General features: G+C 35.8%; 1 long non-coding RNA gene across 2 annotated transcripts in view; it reads left to right on the forward strand.

The window, feature by feature from the left end:
• The first annotated feature begins 1,082 nt into the window (after window positions 1-1,082).
• Window positions 1,083-22,227, forward strand: part of LOC309630584 — a 50,600-nt gene continuing 29,455 nt past the window's right edge. For both annotated transcript variants that reach the window (XR_014245771.1, XR_014245772.1), the window contains exons 1-2: window positions 1,083-6,489; window positions 17,992-18,129. This is a non-coding gene — a long non-coding RNA (uncharacterized lncRNA). The remainder of the gene's footprint in view (window positions 6,490-17,991; window positions 18,130-22,227) is intronic.

Genomic DNA, 22,227 nt, shown 5'->3' on the forward strand with positions numbered 1-22,227 from the left:
AAGTGAATTTAAGTTCTTGGTCTTTATCAAGATCGTCCTCTCTCTAGCCCTATCTTCTTGCCCAGCTGAAGTTAAAAGCTTTCTGGGTTTCTGATTTTTGTTAAAACCAGGAAACTTTGATCATGGAAGAAAAACAAAAGCCACCAAAACACATTACAGGTTCAACTCAAAAAAGCACCAGTAGGAATCTGAAGGGCTGCCGAACATGGAATTATTCTTCCCTGTCCTAAACCTCAAAAGGGTTCACGGTACCACATCTCAGAAGTCCCAGATGCTGATATCTGAAGGCTGAAATCTGGTCACATTCCAGGCATGGCAGTGCTGAGACCTCAGTGCCCACTGGAAGCTTTAGTTTCTGCTCTCTAGGAAGTTAATATTAAACCCTATGCTCTTAGGAGAGGCATTCTCTAATCTGGTTACATCTATTTCATCCTACCAGAAAAAGGCAACGGTTTGAAATGTGAATAATGACTATTGAAAACACAGCCACACACAAAGTGAAAGATCATCCAAGCCCTTAAATAACTTTGCAATATGGCAGGTTCTTTATTTTTTTTATTAGAGTAGTGCCAATGTTATATAACTTTATTATTTTATGATCCTTTGAACCCAAAGACCTTGTCCTCCCTTGCTACATGAACCCATTAAACCCTTCCAACATCACTGGATTGGTGGCAAGTTTTCTTTCAGTATTGTTCCCCTGTGTATTTCTGATAGACGAAGTGAAACTGCTTATTCACTGGTGGTCACTGAGTTCATTGGCAAGGTGAGCTGGGTGGCAACTTAGTAGTGTAATATCTAGAGTTCTAGGAATGGCAGACATCAGAAAAAGCCACTCCCTATTGACCGGGTCAGGAATAGTGTGAGGAAAGAAAGGCACTCGTCTGGTATTGGGGGTGGGGACAGGTGAGGTTCAGAATTTAAGGGGAATCAAAAAACATAGAAATTAGGATGAGTAATTTTTTTTTGGCTTCATTGGGTCTTAGTTGTGGCAGGTGGGATCTTTCGCTGCGGCACGCAGGCTTCTCTCTAGTTGTGGCGTTATGCCTGGGTGTCTCTAGGCATGTCTAGAGACATGCAGGCTCAGTAGTTGCCACGCGCAGGCTTACTTCCCCGCAGCATTTGGAATCTTAGTTCCCCGACCAGGGCTCGAACCCACATACCCTGCATTGGAAGGCGGATTCTTAACCACTGGACCACCAGGGAAGTCCTGATAAATAATATTTTGACACAATCTTTTTAAAAACAAAATTTTTTGCTGGGATGGATTGGGAGTTTGGGATTAGTAGACGCAAACCATTCTATACAGAATGGATAAACAACAAGGTCCGACTGTATAGCACAGGGAACTATATTCAGTATCCCATGATAAACCATAATGGAAAAGAATATGAAAAAGAGTAGATTTATGTATATGTATAACTGAATTACTTTGCTGTACAGTAGAACTTGCAAATTGCAAATCAACTGTACTTCAATAAAATAAATTTTAAAAATAAAAACATTAGTGCAGAAAATCCAGGATGAGCAAACTGTCAAAAATGTAAATACAGAATTGCATCTTGCACTTGCATGGTTCAACTTCACTCACCTCATCCTAATCCTGGCTTTTCTGTACTGACTCAGTGACCCCAGAAATTCCACACTTCAGGAGCCCCTCTTTTTAAAGCATTGTCTGCAATTAACATGCAGATCTCCCAGAGGGAGCAGCATATTAAATCCCAGCAAATATATCCTAATGTTCATTAGTCTACTGAATACCTCCCAAAAACCAGATTGTGGGGCTGGAAAGAAAACAAGAAATTACTGGTGCTGGGTCTTCAACAGACAGTAAATGGCGAGTTAAAGCCAGTTCTGTTGCTGATGGTCCAGGACCAAAGCCAACAGTTTTGGTTTTTCACTTCAAGATTTAGACATCATTTGTTGTATATTCTAGATCCTGGACATAAGGAGGCGCTGCCAGGCCATAGATGAAGGCTCAGAGTTAATTTCTGCTTTTAACTTCCAAAACTCACTAGGATCTGCTATAGCCCTGAGGAGAAAAGGAAAGGATTTTTCTCAGCAGACACATTCGGCATTTATAGATTTTGAAGCTGCTGTGAATGTATCTAACTACAGAGGATTTGTAAAAAAAAACTCATCCAATCCAAGAGGACCTGTAGAAACTTTCTTTGGGCCACAGGGTAAGTAATATGCAAAGCTAGAATTAAAATATTTAATAATAACAATAATAATAAACTTATCAGTTTTCTCCATCATAGCCATCTTTTGCAATCAAGATAATTTTTAAGATTAGTTACCATATTTTATATGAATCTGAATGCCCTTAAAATTTTAAAGATACTTATCTTTAGTTACACATTCAGTATACTTTCTTAAGCAATGGTAGACAGTATCTTGGGCCACCAATGTCAAAAAACATGCAACGAATAAGAATTTAGTCAAAACAGCTTCAGTGGGATTCCCCCTCTACCTCTAGATATATATTCTCTCTCCTTCAAACAAAAGTGATAGTTTATCTTATTTGTTTCTGACTAAATCCAGTAAAACAAGTTTATATGTTAAAATATCAGATAATCTCTTCATTGCATTTGTGGGGATTTTTCTTCTTTTCAAAGTGTCTACAGATGAAAGAACATGCTGTTCATTTCTCAAACTTTTCTGTTTTCATTTTTCCTGATCTTACAAAAATAATACAAATGTACAAAAATATATAAAATATAAATATTCTAAAACTAAAGGTTAATTTTAAGCTTTGATGCTGAAATGGAAGGAAAAAAGCTATTTTCCTAGAAGAGATTAAAGTGGTTAAATCAACCCTGGAAAACTCATAGACTGTCCCCAAAGTAAGTGAAATGGATGAAATCCAGTCATCCCAATAGGAATGCAATCGGTGGCAGTAAATCAAGATAGTAGGGAATTTAGCCTGTAACTTACAATCTTACAAAACTAAACTTTTAGACACAGCATAATTTTTGCAGGGCATAAGGCTTCATATTAGAAAGTTGCAGAATAATATAGAGCAAAATATGGGTACAAGTTCAGAGGGAAAAAGGAAGGAATGATCAGTTTCTTCTGTAATGAGAGAAATTAACTTACACATCTATGCTTTATCTTTAGTTGGCTTAAAGAACTAGAGGCAAAATGTGTGCATAATATACAATTTTCTTGTGAAGTACATTGTGTGAAATGCAGAGGATATTTCAAGTTGATGAAAATGAAAATAAGGTATTTACGAAAATGTTAATAAATGTAATACACTAAGAGGTAAACTTTTAAAGTATAGGTGATCAAACCTCCAGAAAAATAATTTCTTAGAAAACAGTTAAATGGGGGCAGGAGAAACACCATTAAATTTAAAATTTGAGAAAGCCTTGGACAGTTTTTAATGTTGATTATTAAATCTCCTCTTCTGCTTTCTTATTCTAGAAACTTAGCTGGTTTCATATTGCTACCTACTAAACTTATCCATATCAAAAAATCACTAAACTAATTGCTCATCAGTTACTTATCAAAAGGTTTTTTTCTTTGCTTTTACACTATGTATTGATAAACATGAATGAATTTTTGGACAAATTCGAGCTCTATTTAGACGCATAAAACACAGCCTATTCCTTTGAGAGTCAACCTTGGAAATCCTGATTTTGCTTGGATAAATCCCTTAACAAACCTGTAAAATAGAAAGTTGGACCTCAGCTTACACAGGACTTAATTCCAGACTGAGTTTTAGATTTCTGCAGTCCCTATGTGGGCAATCTAATTAAAAAAAGAGTAGGCTCTTTGAAATTATCTTCTATATCAATCTTTGCCAGAAATTTTTCTCTACATCTTGAGAACATACAAGGTTCTAGTACCATTATAAAACAAACAAACAAAAAATTCTATTTACTGAACGCTGGAGTTTGAAAAATTAGCATTAGTCTTCTTTTTTCTTTACAGTTTGAAAAATATTAACTCCTTGTGAGTGGGTAAATTTATACACTAATGTATCAGGTTACAAATATGTCCTCATAATTGTTACAAACAAAACTATAAGCACACCAGAAGATTATTTTATTTATTTATAAAATTATCAAGTAACTTTTCAGATTCTTTTTTCAAAGAAATCAAAGGGGAGAAATATTGAGGAAATATAAATGCGAATTGCACTATAACCATTGAGGTAAGCAGATGAGTTGCTCACAGTTTGAAATGTTGACCTGTTCAGTCGTAATTAATTGTAAAATCATTTTCCTTCAACTAGGACATTTTCAAAACAAAACTAAATACAGTCCTGTTACTCAACTCAAAAACATTAAATGAGAAAATGCAGAATGTGCTCAAAATTTTTAAATAGCTCCATCAGCTTTGTAGAGTATATAAATAAAAATTAAATATAAGTGTATTTCAGGAATAAATAAAAGCTACATAGACAATTACACTGAAAAGGAAATGGAAAGATATTGATACCTTTATCTCACCAAGCCTATTATAACTGACCATTCCTGAATTAATGGAGAACTGATTTTATGGATTAAATATTTTTAGCTTTTAATATCATGCTAAACTATTCCAGATGACATCAGATTTCTAATAGGAAATACTAGATTCTTAAGAAAATAAGCAAGATATTTAGGAAGAAAATATAGAATTTCAGATTCTTTAATTTGTTTCTAATCCATTACATATATATGGGAAAAACTGTTGAACTCATAAATTTCATGTCCTCTTCATGCTGGTCTGATGTAAAGTTAACATGGTGCAGGATACAAAAATTGATATTAAGAAAATAAATACATGTGCACAAGTTATATGATATGATACTCTGTAACATTCTTATTACAACCAAGTGTGATATTGATTCTACAAAAGAAAATTAAATCACTGAATAAGTACATTGAAAGTTTAGCAATTGAGTAAATGTTTCATTTTGAAAATATTTCAAATGTGAAACTTATGAGTGTCATATTTATAACTACATATTGAAAATTGCCTTCTTATAATACTTAACTTCCTGCCTACCTTGGATAAGCTACAGGTTTTAAGAAGTATAATGAGATTATTGTCAGTGGGGAAATTCGGAAGTAACAAACTCACTTGCCTAATATAACACTCCTACAAGCCGTTAATAGTATCAATGATTAATTTTCCCTTAGCCACTGAATCAAAATGTTTGATTAATGGTTCACCTTGCAAATCAAAAATAAATATCTAAATAGCATTACATTTATATCAGTTCTCTTATTTTGTACCAATAACCGTATACTGTGAATTCATTTTCTCTAATATAATAAAATGCCTGTCTTATTTATAATATTTGTCATCTGGGGGTAATGTTTTTAATGACATCTGTATCTTTACCCTGTTAATTGAGTGAATTAAATTATGCAACACAAACAACATTAAATTTATCCAGGAACTAGTTAATGCTGAGTGGAAATTGTCTATATTCTAAAGCATTAGGAGATCTTAGTACCCAGGATTTCAGTCTATCACTTGAAGACTTTCTGTAGTCTTTTTGGAATAAAAGTAATAAAATTACTCCCTCTGCATCTGAAAATTCTTTACAGCCACTGCTCTCGCTAATCTTTGACAGAATTTAAAAAATAAAAATAAAAAACCATTAATCAAAAAATGCAGCCTAATCAATAATGCAGCAAAAGTGAGTGCCTATGAAATTTGTGCCCTTTTATGTTTCTTGGGGAGGGAGGGGATTGGTTTTCTCTGTATCTAACACGGGTTTTTTATCTGACTTATTATATGCACCCTTCTGTGTGTATTTATAGTATATAAAACTGCTCACATGAATAGATAATAATTCTCTCTGCCTTTAAGTTGTAGAAAGCTGAAAGTATTTTACTCGCATTATCTCCTGAATCCTGTCTACCCCCTTGGGAATAAAGATGATAAAGAAGGCTCTTTCAGCAATGACAATAGTGTTCTTTTTTTTTCGAAAGCATAACTTGTGAGAGCTGGGTCTTCACTTGATATTTGAAGATAAACAATAGTTGATTTATATTCGCTGCTGACTTTTGAGAGGGAACGTCAAGAGTAAGGGCTCTGGAGCCAGACTCCCTGGGTGTAGACCCTGGCTTTAGCACTTACGAGCTGGATGAATTTAGAGAAGTCACTTCATTTTTCTATAGCTCAGTTGTCCTTATCTGAGGAATGAATAACAGGGGAATGGATGATAATAATTATATCTGCTTTGTTGATTCATTGAGGGAATAAATGAGTTTAAGCTGTGAACAGCTTAAGACAGGCAGTGACTCGCATTTTAAATGATTACATGCTTTCCGTGAATTTATGTTTATTCACATCAGAGTGGTAGTTTTATTTTCCCAATTTTGCAAAGACTGGCTATCAAGCTATACCTTTGCTATCGTTTATCTTTAATACCTTATCGTGACCGACGACAGTAACTGGGAACTCCGACTTTTATTTCATATCTTTTCTCTTTCCTTTGCAACGAATTCATCTATTTAATAAGTCTTACCGTGAAAAACATTGGTAAGTAGTAATTCACTTGTGCTTTTTTTTTTTTTTTAACATCTTTATTGGACTATAATTCCTTTACAATGTTGGGTTAGTTTCTGCTGTATAACAAAGTGAATCAGCTATATGCATATGTAAATCCCCATATCCCCTCCTTCTTGCATCTCCCTCCCACCCTCCTTATCCCACCCCTGTAGGTGGTCGCAAAGCACGGAGCAGATCTCCCTGTGCCATGCAGCTGTTTCCCACTAGCTATCTACTTTACATTTGGTAGTGCATATATGTCCATGTTACTCTCACACTTCATCCCAGCTTAACCTTCCCCCTCCCCATGTCCTCAAGTCTGTTCTCTACATTTCTGTCTTTATTCCTTTCCACCCCTAGTTTAATCAGAACCTTTTTTTTTTTAGATTCCATATATATGTGTTAGCATACAGTATTTGATTTTCTCTTTCTGACTTACTTCACTTTGTATGACAGACTCTAGGTCCATCCACCTCACTACAAATAACTCAATTTTGTTTCTTTTTAAGGCTGAGTAATATTCCATCATATATATGTGCCACATCTTCTTTATCCATTCATCTGTCGATGGACACTTATGTTGCTTACATGCCCTGGCTATTGTAAATAGTGCTGCAGTGAACATTGTGGTACATGACTTTTTTTGAATTATGGTTTTCTCAGGGTATATGCCCAGTAGTGTGATTGTTGGGTCATATGGTAGTTCTATTTTTAGTTTTTTAAGGAACCTCCATACTGTTCTCCATAGTGGCTGTATCAATTTACATTCCCACCATGAGAGCAAGAGGGTTCCCTTTCTTCCACACCCTCTCCAGCATTTGTTGTTTGTAGATTTTCTGATGATGCACATTCTAACTGGTGTGAGGTGATACCTCATTGTAGTTTTGATTTGCATTTCTCTAATGATTAGTGATGTTGAGCATTCTTTCATGTGTTTGTTGGCAATCTGTATATCTTCTTTGGAGAAATGTCTATTTAGGTCTTCTGCCCATTTTTGGATTGGGTTGTTTGTTTATTTGATATTGAGCTGCATGAGCTGCTTGAGGAGACAAAATACCTGTATGCAGAAAACTATAAGACACTGATGAAAGAAATTAAAGATGATACAAACAGATGGAGAGAGATATACTATGTCCTTGGATTGGAAGAATCAACATTGTGAAAATGACTATACTACCCAAAGCAATCTACAAATTCAGTGCAATCCTTATCAAACTACCAATGACATTTTTCACAGAACTAGAACAAAAAATTGCACAATTTGTATGGAAACACAAAAGACCCTGAATAGCCAAAGCGATCTTGAGAAAGAAAAACGGAGTTGGAAGAATTAGGCTCCCGGACTTCAGACTATACTACAAATCTACAGTAATCAAGACAGTATGGTACTGGCACAAAAACAGAAATATAGATCAGTGGAACAGGATAGAGAGCCCAGAATAAACCCATGCACATATGGTCACCTTGCCTTTGATAAAGGAGGCAAGAGTATACAATGGAGAAAAGACAGCCTCTTCAATAAGTGGTGCTGGGAAAACTGCACAGTGACATGTAAAAGAATGAAATTAGAACACTTCCTAACACCATACACAAAAATAAACTCAAAATGGATTAAAGACCTAAATGTAAGGCCAGACTCTATAAAACTCTTAGAGGAAAACATAGGCAGAACACTCTATGACATAAATCACAGCAAGATCCTTTTTGACCCATCTCCTAGAGAAATGGAAATAAAACAAAAATAAACAAATGGGACCTAATGAAACTTAAAAGCTTTTGCATAGCAAAGGAAACCATGAAAAAGACAAGCCTCAGAATGGGAGAAAACATTCACTTGTGTTTTTGCCTTTACATGTCTATCAGCTGGATTGGAGATAAGATGACTATCAATTTGTGATAAAAAATAAAGATGCCTGATCCTAACATCTCATTAACAAATGTGGTTATTGTTAAGGAATGTAAATTTTTATGTTACCTTATTCACATTTTATGAAAAATTCCAGTTTAGGATTAGGGTTTTTCAAGGCATGAGATATCTGCCAATAAATGGTCAAAATGGAAAAGTATAGTCCCTTGTCAAATAATATGCCAAAATGACATTTATTTGAAAAGTATCACATGGGAATAAAATGTTCATTCATTTATTCACTCAAGAAATATTATTGGTTATCTATTATTTGCTAGAATAAACTAGAATTCAAAGCAGTTTCTATAGGAGTGGTGAAAATTTATTATAGTATTTAGGAACAATTTCGTGAACCCAAATTAAACCTTTTCTTTCTCACCAAGGAGTCAATCTACAAGTCTATGAAAATAACATTCTATTTTTTTTCAACCCTTATAAAGCTGTCACAGGCCTATAAAAACAGCTATGGCTCCCTACACCAAAAAGTCAGTCTTGGACTTCCCTGGTGGCACAGTGGTTAAGAATCATGCCTGCCAATACAGGGGACAGGGGTTCAAGCCCTGGTCCAGGAAGATCTCACATGCCGTGGAGCAACTAAGCCTGTGTGCCACAACTACTGAGCTTGCGCTCTAGAGCCCACGAGCCACAACTACTGAGCCTGCGTGTTGCAACTACTGAAGCCCATGCACCTGAAGCCTGTGCTCCACAACAACGGAAGCCACCACAATGAGAAGCTTGTGCACAGCAACGAAGAGTAGCCCCGGCTAGCCGCAACTGGAGAAAGCCTGCGCACAGCAACAAAGACACAACGCAGCCAAAAAAAAAAGTCAGCCTTACAATCTTGCTAAGGAAGTCAAGAATAGGAATGGATACATAGAGTTCAGTAAGAGGTCCCTGGTCAACTTCACATAGTCTGAATCATCTAGCTGCTCATGTTGTCTTTTGTTTTGTTTTTGTTTTTTAACATCTTTACTGGAATATAATTGCTTTACAATGGTGTGTTAGTTTCTGCTGTATAACAAAGTGAATCAGCTATACATATACATATATCCCCATTTCTCCTCCCTCTTGCATCTCCCTCCCACCCTCCCTATCCCACCCTTCTAGGTGGTCACAAAGCACTGAGCTGATCTCCCTGTGCTATGCAGCTGCTTCCCACTAGCTATCTATTTTACAATTGGTAGTGTATATAAGTCCATGCCACTCTCTCACTTCGTCCCAGCTTACCCTTCCCCCTCCCCTTGTCCTCAAGTCCATTCTCTACGTCTGCATCTTTATTCCTGTCCTGCCCCTAGGTTCTTCATAACCATTTTTTTTTTCAGATTCCATATATATGTGTTAGCATATGGTATTTGTTTTTCTCTTTCTGACTTATTTCACTCTGTATGACAGACTGTAGGTAATTGAAGTATAATTGATTTATAACATTATATTAATTTCAGGTGTACAGCATAATGATTCATTAATTTTATAAATTATACTCCACTTTGTTACCACAAAATAATGGCTATATTTCCCTGTGCTCTACAATATATCCTTGTCATTTATTTATTTTATACATAGTATTAATAGTTTATATCTCTTAATCCCATACCACTAATTTGCCCCTCCCCTCTTTTCTCTCCCCACTAGTAACCACTAGTTTGTTCTCTATAGCTGTGGTTCTGTTTCAGTTTCATTATGTATATTCATTTATGTTATTTTTTAGATTCCACATAACGTGATAACATAGAGTATTTGTCTTTCTCTGTCTGACTTATTTCACTAAGCATAATACCCTCTAGGTCCATCCATGTTGTTGCAAATGAGAGAAATTATTCTTTTTTATGGCTGAGTAATAGTCCATTGTATATATTTACCATATAACTGTTCATGTTTTTAATGTCTTCTGCTATTTCAGTGAAACAGAATAGATAATTGCAGTCTACTCCTTCCCCCGCCCCCTGAGGAAATACACAGGGAAAAGGGATGTCTTACAAATCTGTAATTGCAATGCAAAATTCCACCAAGTTTCTTTAAGAATCACAGGGCATTCCCTGTCTTCCTGAACTAAATAAAGCCTGCCTTGGGAAGCAATTGAATACCAGGATTCTGCTTCTACATTGCTCAGTTACCCAGGCAACTGAAGCTTTTGCAGCCAAGTCTCTGATGAGTCCCTCAAAAGCAGTCTTCTTAGCCAGTATGAGAACAGTTCTTTTGAGTCATACTATTAAATCCTCTATACAAGCAGAGGTCTGGTTAATGTTCTGGAGACTGAGAAGAGAAACAAAGACCCTCTTTATTCCAGAAAAAAAAGAGATTTAAAAAAACTTCACCAATATATTTTATACTTGAGTAATTGTCAAACCCTTGGGACAAAAAATTTTGAGGACTTCCATTGCTGGTTAAAATAATATTTATTACAGTATTATTTAAATAAGCATAAATACAAAATTAGATTATATATTTTAGCTTATCAACAGCTCTAGAAACAAACACATCTAAAATTTTAGTGCCAACAAAAAAACCAAATCTCTGGCATTCATTTAATGTGATAAATCATGTTTTGCTAAAAATAAATCCACTGTCCACAACGTGAATATAGTTCTGATGTTATGGTGGAGAATATTTTTTAAGATCAGCATCCCCAAACTACTATGTGTTGTGTAATGAATCCACACGCCCATCTACCCTCTAGATAAACTGTTATCAAACCCTAGAGTTCTGAAGTCAGGCTCCCTAGGTTCAAATCCCAGGGCTGCCACTTCCTGAGTTCTGAATGTGGGACCACTGGCAAATTGCTTAACATCTCGGTGTTTCAGTTTCATAGGGCTGTGGTGAGGCTTACTAGAGTTGATAAATGCAAAGTGCCTCGTGTATAGTAAGGGCTCAATTAATATTATTATATCTTTCATTAACTCAAGCTCCACATAGTAAGCCTGCAAGAACTCAAGCCTCAGTCCAACAGACACACCAGACTATGAGGAACGGAATTTCTACTTCCTCAGGAAAACAGGAACTGAATTCAAACGAGGCTTTTTGCATAAAGTTGGGGCCAGTTTTGCACACAGAAAACTGAAGGCTACAGTTACCACTGGAAACAAGCTGCTCTCTTGGAAAACGGACAAAGACACACCTACCACCAGGTCCTGCTCATTGGCTCCTAGGACTGGGACTGTAATTTCCACAACATGCAAGCCCTGGAGAAAAACTGCTTCTCAGCTGAGGTCACCTGCATCATCGTTTTCTCCTTTCTACCAAATTATTACCATCCACATATAAGTATCACTTAATATTATATATATATGTTTTTCCATCTTTATTAAGATACAATTGACATGTAACATTGTGTAAGCTTAGGGTGTACAATGTTATGATTTGATCCACTTATATATTGGAAAATGATTAAAACCATAGCTAACACCTCCCACACATCACATAGCTATCATTGCTTTTTGTGGTGAGAAATTTAAGATCTACTCTCTTAGCTAGTTTCAAGTATATAGTAGCTATAATTACCACGTTGTAAAATAGATCACCAGAACTTGTATATCTTATAACTGGAAGTTTGTATCCTTTGACAAACATCTCCCCATTTCCCCTTGCCCCTTCCCTGCCCCCCACCCCCACCCCCACCTCAGGCAATCACCAATCTGTTCTGTTTCTTTGAGTTTGGTGTTTTTAGAGTCCACATACAAGTGCTATTATACAGTGTTTGTCTTTCTCCATCTGACTTATTTCACTTAGCACAATGCCTTCAAGGTCCATCCGTGTTGTCACAAATGGCAGAATTTCCTTCTTTTTATGGCTGAATAATATTTCATTGTATGTGTGTGTGATACCATATTTTCTTTACTTATTCCTGTATCAATGGACACTTAGGTCATTTCTAGGCCTTGGCTATTATAAATAATACTGCAGTGAACATGGTTGTGCAGAAATCTCTTCGAGATAGTGGTTTTGTTTCCTTTGGATATATACCAAGAAGTGGAATTGCTGGATCATATGGTAGTTCTATTTTTAATCTTTTGAGGAATCTCCATACTTTTTTCCATAGTCGCTGCACCAATTTTACATTCACACCAACAGCGCACAAGAATTCCCTTTTCTCCACATCATCTCCAAGACTCCTCATCTCCTGTCATTTTGGTGACAACTATTTTAACAGGTGTGAGGTGATATCTCATTGTGGTTTTGATTTTCACTCTCCTGATGATTAGTGATGCTGAGCACTTTTTCACGTACCTGTTGGCCATTTGTATATCTTCTTTGGAAAAATGTTTATTCAGATCCTCTGTCCATTTTTTTTCATTGGATTGTTTAGGATTTTTTGTTATCAAGTTGTATGAGTTCTTTATATATTTTGGATATCAACCCCTTATCAGATAGATGATTTGAAAATATTTTCTCTCATTTCATAAGTTACAATTTCATTTTGTTGATTGCTTCTTTTGCTGTGTGAAAGTTTTTTAGATTCATACATTCCCACTTATTTATTTTTGCTTTTGTTGCTTGTGTTTTGGGGATCATATCCAAAAAATCATTGCCAAGACCAACATCAAGGAACTTTTTCTTTACATTTTCTTCCAGGAGTTTTATGGTTTTGAAACTTATGTTTAAGTCTTTAATCCATTTCAAATTAATTTTTATAAGTGGTGTAAGATAGGGGTGTAAGATAGGGTTTCATTTTTCTGCATGTGATTATCCCGTTTTCCCAACACCATTTATTGAAAAGCCTATCATTTCTCCGTTGAATATTCTTAGCTCTCTTGTAAATATCAGTTAACCATATATGTGAGGCTTTGTTTCTGGACTCTTGATTCTGTTCCATTGGTTTAGGTGTCTATTTTTTTCCCAGAACCAACTGTTTTGATTACTGTAGCTTAGTAGAATATTTTGAAATTAGGACGTGTGCTGCCTCCAGTTTTGTTCTTCTTTCTCAGGATTGCTTTGGTTACCATGAGGCTTACATAAAACATCTTATGAATGTAACAGAATATTTTATGGTGATAACCATTTAACTTTGATCAGTTACAAAAAAACCTACCCTTTCACTCTCCCCACTTTTATGTTTTTAATGTCACCATTTACATCTTTTTATATTGTGTATCCACTAACAAATTATTGTAGCTATAGCTATTTTTAATACTTTTGTCCTTTAATCTTTATGCTAGAGTTAAGTAGTTAACACATTACCATTTTACAGTATAAGGGTATTCTGAATCTGACATTATGCTGACCTTTACTAGTGTGTTGTACATATATGTTTTCATGTTACTTTTAGTATCTTTTCATTTCAGCTTGAAGAATTTTCTTCCAGCATTTTTTGGTAAGGCAGGTTTAATGGTGAAGAATCCCCTCGGCTTTTGTTTATTAGGAAAGTCTTTATCTCACCTTCACTTTTAAAGGACAACTTTGCTGGGTAAAGTATTCTTGGTAGGCATTGTGTCTTTTTTTTTTTTCAGTACTTTGAATTTATCATCCCATTCTCTCCTGGCTTGCAAGGTCTCTATTGAGAAATCCACTGATAACCTTATGAGGATTCCTTTGTATGAGAAAAAAATTTTTTTCTCTTGCTGCTTTTAAAATTCTCTCTGTTTTTGATTCGAGACAGTTTTATAATTATGTGTCTTGGAGAAGATGATTTTGGATTGAAATTTTGGAGTGACCTATTAGCTTCATGAATTTGGATGTCCAAATCTCTCCCCAGATTTAGGACATTCTCAGCCATTTTTTCTCTAAATAAGCTTTCTACCCCTTTCTCCCTCTCTTCTCCTTCTAGGACACCAATGATGATTCACCAGAAGTAAATAGATTCTTACAGGATAGAAATTCAACTTCAAATCCTCTCAGTCTGTAAATTGGATTGAAATGATCCAGCATTGCTAGTGCCCCCTAGATGCTTAGAAGAGGCAAAATGATATCTTCTCTGTAGGAAGATAAGATTAGCCTAGCCTCAAATTATTTATACAAAGAATTTTGCTATGCAATCTGCAGCACACAATCAAAAATAAGTAGACAAAAAAGAAGACAATATGACACGAACAAAAAACAGCAGGAAAAAAATCAGACAATATAAATAGATCAACAGGGACTCTAATTATTAGGTTTCCAGACACAGACTTTAAAATAAATATGCTAAAGACGTTTAAAGAAATAAAAGACATGAAAAATTCAGCAGAAAACTAAGAAAAATATGTATGCACATAAATTAAAAAATGTATATTCAAGAGCTAGAAAGTAAAATAATTGAAATGGATGGGTATAACAGCTGTTTAAATATATCTGGAAAAAAGAAGCAGTAGACTAGCACATAAGTCAGAAGAAAATATTCAGAATAAAGCACAGAAAGATAAAAAGATGGAAAATACATAATTGGATAAGAGGTATATCGGATGCAGTGAGAAAGTTTAACATATGATTACTCAGAGAAGAAAAGGAGAGGAAGAATGAACAGAAGCAATACTTGATGAAATAATGGCTGATGAAAAACTGCAAATGAAAAGAACTCCAAGCAGAAAAAAATAAAAAGAAAGCCACATTAAGTACATTATAATAAAGCTGATGAAAACCAAAGACAATGAGAATAGGTCACTGAGGAATTTTTGAGAATGAAAGGAAAAGGAACGGAAAGAAAAAAAAGAAAAGATTGCCTTCAAAAAGGTTGGACAACCAGCTGATATTTCTATAAAAATAACAAAAGCCAGAAGACAAAAGGATACTATGTTTACCTTCTAAAAGAACATGACTGCCGACCAAGAATTTTACACCTGCTATAAAGACTTATTATGAGGCTATAGCAATTAAAACAGTGTGGTACCTATCCAAGGATACACAAATGACCAATGTAATAGAACAGAGTCATGAAACAGATCTATGTATATATGGACACTGGATTTGTGACAAAGGTGACACTGCAGAGCAGTAAAGTATCTTTTCAATAGATGGTACAGGGTCAATTAATTAGGCATATAGAAAAAGATAAAACTTAGCCCCAGCCTCACACTCTATGTATATATAAATTCCAGGAGAACTGTATATCTAAATGTGAATTGTCAAACAAAGTTTTTTGAAAATACCATAGGACAGTCTTTGTGCTCTTAAGGTAGAAAAGCTACTTGAACAGCACACAATAAACACTGACTGTGTAAAAGGGTAAAAACCTGATAAGCTGAATGGCATTAAAATTAAGAATTCCTGTTTATCAAAGGACACGAATGATTAAGAGAGTGAAAAGGTAAGCATCAAGTGGGAAAAGATATTAACACACACAATTAGAATGACCATAGTTGTTGACTGTAAAATGGTCACATTTGTTACCCCCTCCTTGTGTCCCAGCCATTACATTTGCATTCTAGCCAGCCAGAACGAAGGGGGACAAATTTGCACACACAACTTCTCCATATACTCCATTTTCCAAAACTTATCACAAGGCCACATTGATCTTCAAGGGACACTGGGAATGTAGTCTTTATTCTGAGTATCTACGTGCCCAGCTAATATTCAGGGTTCTACTAATGAGGAGAAGAAGGAGAATGGATACTCTGCTATGTTCTTGATTAGAAAGATTCTTTCCAGTGAATTTAACAGTGATGAAGTCTGGGTAATTGACATGAATTTCCTAAGGCTCTGAAAAGTTTAAGTTCTTTCTTACATTCCCATTTTTCTCTATGTTCCTTTACCAGATGCAAGGGCATTATAAACAATCTTGGGAAAACATATTTTTCACAACTGATAATTGTATCATTGATGTAGATTATAAACCAGTTGTTGCAAACGTACTGAGTCTGACAGATACTGATTTCTAGTTTGGGACATGCTCTTAAAAGAAGAAAATTGATGCTTAGATTATAATCTGCTTCAGCAGTCAGATTAGATTTCTTGAACTGGTGTGTTTCATCTTGGGTGTTTATCTCAAGAGCATGGAACTAGACCTGCATATTGGATGTCCTGAGAGCCTTCTGGTACTTTAATAAAACCAAATACATGAGAGATAATGTTAGGAGTTCTCAGGAATACTGTCTCTGGGTAGTCAAAGCAAAACCCTTAACCCCAAACATAAAATTCATGGAAATTTTTCTCAGAAACAAATACAAAGCTTCCATTCATGAGATTATAAAACCAAAGTTCAAGACAAGTTCAAACATCTAATAAAATATATTTTAAAAACACATCATTTTGCTCACTTATGCCATGCTAAATATCAACTTGCAATATTTAAAATGACAAGGAAGGAGAAATTAAGGCAATCTAAATACTTGGAAAGCAAATAGAAAATGCATCAATTTTAAGAATGACATCCTTTTGATCTTTAAATATATATAATTTGTGAATATATGTTATGTAACAGTCAATCAGGTTGTATACTCATTGGTAGGCTAGGGTGTCTGAATGTCTGGGTTCGCTTCCTGGCTCTGCCAATTAACACTTGTTTGGGACAAATTACTTACCTCTCTGGTTTTTAGTTTTCACAACTAAAAGTAGGAAATAAAGAAATAGGTAACAAGAATATTAATTTCAAGTGATTATTTGGAGAATTCAATGACTCAGAACTAGTCTTATAAAGTGCTTGAAACAGTAATGATTAATGTTAGATATTATTATTACACAAATTCAAAGACTGATATCCAGGCCATATCTAAGACCAATTAAATCAGAATCTTTAAGGGTGAGGCCCAGGCACAAAATCTCCCCAAGTAACTCCAATGTGTAGCCAAGGATTTTGGGGCTATGACCATGTATTATAATTTAAGCCTTCAGTTGGAAGGTTATATACTAATATGTTAGCAATCTTATTTCTAACTGCTAGAATTCCTAGGATTTTTATTTTCTTTTTACGTGTATGTATGGGGGGGTGCCTTTCTGTGGTTTCAATTTTTTTGTATTACATATATTACCACTTTATTAAAAATATTATTTTTAAAATATACTTATATGTAATGTATAAGTACATGCACGTATATATCTGTATATAAGTATATATGTGTAATATATAAGCACATGCACTTACATATCTGTATATAAGTATATATGTGTATAAACACACTTATAGTTTATGTGCTAGATACCAACACAACATCCTTCCTCTCAAGAATTGTGCAACATTGAAATCAGATACACAGAGAGAAAATTGTAAAATAAGGTCCATGTCATAAACACCAGAAGTGGGATTCAGGTCAAGCACTACAGGAGTTCAGAGAGAAACAGCACTTCAAGCCAGGGGGAGTCAGTATCAGCTTTGTGCAGCTTCTGGGTGAGAGGAAGCACAGTCATTCTAGTCACAGAGACAACATGAGCAGATAAGTGCACAGAGGTAAGAAAGAGAAGTTGAGGATAAGGGAAAAGCAGATAATTCAGTTTGACTGACACAAGAGGTGAAAAAAGGGCTGTGATAAAAAAAAAAAAGGGCTGGAAAGAAAAGATGAAGAGAGTTCACTTGAACTTTAAATTAGAAGTTGAGGCTTTTCCTGTAGATGTTGGGAACAACATTTTTCTTTTTTTAATTTTTATTTTATATTGGAGGATAGCTGATTTACAATGTTGTGTTAGTTTCAGGTATACAGCAAAATAATTCAGTTATACATATACATATATCCATTCTTTTCCAGTTTCTTTTTAGGATGGGAACAGTTTGAAGGATTCTGAGGCCGGAAATGGCATGACCAACTCTGTTCTTTGTAAAGATAATTCTGGAAACTTTGTGCAGGATGAACAAAAAGAAGACATGAACATCTGCAAGAACAGAGGTATGACAGAGAGTGGAGCGTCCTCATGCCACCTTTTAATTGTCTCCTTGCCTATTGAATACCCAGCCCTTGGTCTCTCCCCTTGCCATTATTTTTTTTTTAATTTGATACCTGTTCACCATCTTCTAATCTTGCCATCATCCTAGCAAATTCCACCATGGAAGTGGATTACCCATTGTAGCCCATGCTCCAATTCCTTGATTCCAATAACCTTCACCTGCATTTTATAGTAGCCACTCACTCTTACAATCCACCCTTTTCACCAGGAACCATTCCACCTCTGCAATCTGAAACCTCAATTGCCCACTCTTAGATATTTATTTCTTGTTCCCTATTCACCCTGATCTTGCTTTTTAATGTAAATTAAGCCATCCCTTCCGGTCCTCCCTAGCTCTTTACTTCAGAGCAGCTGTGCAAATTTTCACAACTCTCCTTCAGCCTCGCCTCAGGGCTATATTTTCTCAATAGAAGGACCCTGACTTCTGAATGAAATAGAGACCACCAAAGAGGGAGCCCCTCAACTTACTGTCCCTCAGCTACCAATTCACCTGCCTTTTATCTTCTCCTCTTTCCTACCTCAAGATGTTTTTCCTCCTAAACAAATGGATACTCTTATTCCCATTTTACGTTCTAGGAAAACTGAGCTGAAGTCACATGCTCAAGGTCGCCACAACCAATCTGTTGAGAAGCTCTTATAGGGAGCTAGGTCTCTCTGGTACCAATCCTCAGCCAGGGATATGGGAAACAAGGAGCAATGAAATAAAGAACCTACTCTGCTAGTTCTGCTAAGATTATGGCAACAACATAAATACAGCACACAAGTTCTCATTACATGATAGCTTGTATTATAGGAGTGCCTTGGTGGCTTGGAGGCTGGTGATGTTACTGACAAAGTTAAGGGGGTCAAGAAGAAGAGATGATTTGGCATATGGATAATGAAGTTTGTTTTTAACACGTTGAGTTTGAGGCTGATAAGACCTCTAGCTGGGAATGTTCAACAGACAATTAAGTACAGAGCCTCTAGTGCTTAGGAAAATAATGAAGTGTGGAGATAAGATTTGGAGCCATTCATGGGGTGGAAACCATGACACAATCAAGTGAAAACATGGGCTAAAAGAAGGAAAGAAGGCAGAGGATAGGGAAGCAGTAGAAAAAGAGATGACAGTGAAGGAGACAGAGGACAAGTCACCAGAAAGATTGGAGCAGCATCATGGAAGCCGAGGAAAGAGTTTAGCTCATCAGTAAACTGGAGGCAGCCCACTGAATTTCTCTGTAACTTTTTTCCCATACACAAAAGGTAAATAATAACTTCTGACACTGTAATGTAGATCATGCTTTGCCTTGTTGCACGCATGATACCATATGCCAATATTTTGTACTTTATCCAAGAGTACTTTGCAAACTATAAAGCTCTACTCAGATTTACTATTATCACTTATGGTAGTCCCACAAAGTTGTCTTAAGATAATTCTATGATGGTTCAGCCTCTTGCATGTATAATTCTCTAAATGGGACTAATTTATTATGCTAATGTCTTAAGAGGAAGAAAAAACTGTCATTGATGAATCAATACCAATTTAAAATGTGTAATCATTTGACTTGAGCTGAGCTAATGGCCACATTTGCATTAGCATTGGAGGGTCCACTTGACACATAGTTTAAAAATAATAATAATAACCAACTTTAGAAAATGAAATTACCCTACTTACTGTAGTTTTGTGTCCCTGTTGCCCTATATTCAACAACTGGTTGAAGTCACTCCTCCACAAAGTTTTCATAGCCCCAAGCTATCCCCTCTGCCTCTAAAATAATAACATTTGTATCACGCGTTTGACAAGACATCCCACTGTAGAACCTGCAGACTCAGTAGATTCAGATCATTTGCCAATTGGACAAGCCAAAGATGTGATAAAGTATTTTCAACAACTGAAGGAAGCAGGAAACCAAATCCGCATTGTGTTCATGGAAGATCTAAGGCTAAGCCACACACACACACACACTGAACTAAAGCTCCATCAAAAGTTTCTTTTGCATCTCCTCTAATATTGGTGAGCACACATGGTAGGCATGTAAAACTCTTACTATTATGGAAAAACATAATAAAATCGTGTTAGTATTTTGAATTGCTCCTTTTCTTCCTATAATTTTCAATCACTTTCCCCCAAGTTAATGAGATTTCATTTTGTGTTTACAAAAAAAAAAAAAAAAAAAATCCAAACAAAAGTACAATTCTTCGGTAGTCACCAAGGCTTAAATTGGACAGCAGAATCTCACATTCTCCAACTCCTGAACCATTTTGGAGTTAAGCTTTAAGGAGGAGATAGGAAAGGCACTTGAAATTTGGAAGGGGAAAATGACCTGGTGTCTGAGTAGAAGACGTGGAAAATAATAAGAACTTGCATTTTATGGCACTTCACTGTTTTCAAAACACTTTCACATGTATTATCTTATGTGATAACCCCCGCCTTAAATCTAAAAGGCAGGCAGGGCAGGTATCATTACCCCTACTTTATTGATAAGGAACTCAGGTGCAGAATGGTTTCATGAATTACCCAAGGTCATGCAGTCGTCTTAAATATAAATGCGGAGACCTGAATTAGAGCTTTGGACCCAAATTCTGCTTTTCCCTGCATTACAGAAGAAGTCAAGGAGAATGAAGTATTATTTTTTTAAAAAGGCACATACATTCATGAGGGGAGGTGGAGGGCTTATAAAAAGCCCTTTCAACCAAAATGCATGAAATTTCATTTTCAGTTATGTATCCAGGGCATACGGCTATTTTTCAAAATGCTTAGCAAATTGATCTTTTCCTTTAAAATGCAACTGCCTTTGTATTAGTCATAGAGGTTTAATCATTTGTGAAGAATAAAATGGCCCTATCTTTACCAAATGCCGTTGTAATCACTTGGGTAAATAGTCTGGAGCCATTTGTATTATTCCTTACAGGATAATGGGTTCAAAGTTGTAAAATCTGGAAATATTTTACCACAAGAATGCTGCTATAGGCATTCCCCATTTTGAACCTCAGCTGTCCCTGCCCACAGTTACATCTTGCAGGTCAAGAACTTCGTTTTATAATGATACATGTAGTGAACAAACCAATTCTGAAGCTACCCACACATGGCCTCATAGAGCTGGAATGGACCCCAGAGAGGTCACCTCCATCTCCCACTCCCTTCTCTTCTGATGGAGATACAATCCCTCTCCCATCAGCCCAGCTCCAATCAAGAATGTACTCTCTTCCTGGCTATGGTTACCCTACACTCTCTGCCCTTTCCAGTGGAGAGCCTGGCATCAGTGAAATTCACCAGGCTGACCCTGTGTTGGTTGCTGGTGGGGAGAAGGTAAGAGCGTCCTTTTCTTAAAGCACTTGGGGATCATAAATGTCAAGGTGACCACTATGAGAGATCAACAAAGTGGAAGACATCAATGTGTCTTTACAAACACTTACCATGCATTGATAACTGCTACTTGATCTAATTCTCTCAATATTCACTGATCTTGGTGTCTTATGGATAAAAAAAATGAGATTCACAAGGAGGAAAGGGAATTAATATGTGTTAAAACTTATGACACAATGAGCCCCTTATATTTTCTCCAGCATTTTAATAGAGGTTAAGTGATGTGTCTAGAAACACACAATTGATCAATAACCAATCCACCATTTGAGGTATGTCCAAGGCCAAAGCCCATGTGTTTTCCATTACGTGGAAGCTTTCCAAGCTTCAGTCATTCAAAACCACCTTCATGACTTTTGCTAAAATATTATGCCATGTACTCTATTACTTACTTAGAGGCAGTATTGTTTAGTGGTTAGAACACAGTCCTGAAATCAACCTACCTAAGTTCCAATCCTGGTGTTGCCTCCTACTAGCTTTGTGACTTTGGGCAGCTGACTTGACTTTTGCATCTTTCCTCGTGTTTAAAATGGGGGTGAATTCCTGGTATCTAGGAATAAAGAAAAAGTATTGAATAGTTGAATTTCCTTTTTCTAATTAAAATATGTATTTAATCAATGTTTAATACAAAATTGGTGCATACATGTATCCTTATGTTGAGGAAAAAAAATTTTGTAGCTGTTAATTTAATGAAAAAATT

This window comes from Balaenoptera borealis (genome assembly GCF_965194805.1).
Source record: "Balaenoptera borealis genome assembly, chromosome: 1".
Taxonomy (NCBI): domain Eukaryota; kingdom Metazoa; phylum Chordata; class Mammalia; order Artiodactyla; family Balaenopteridae; genus Balaenoptera; species Balaenoptera borealis.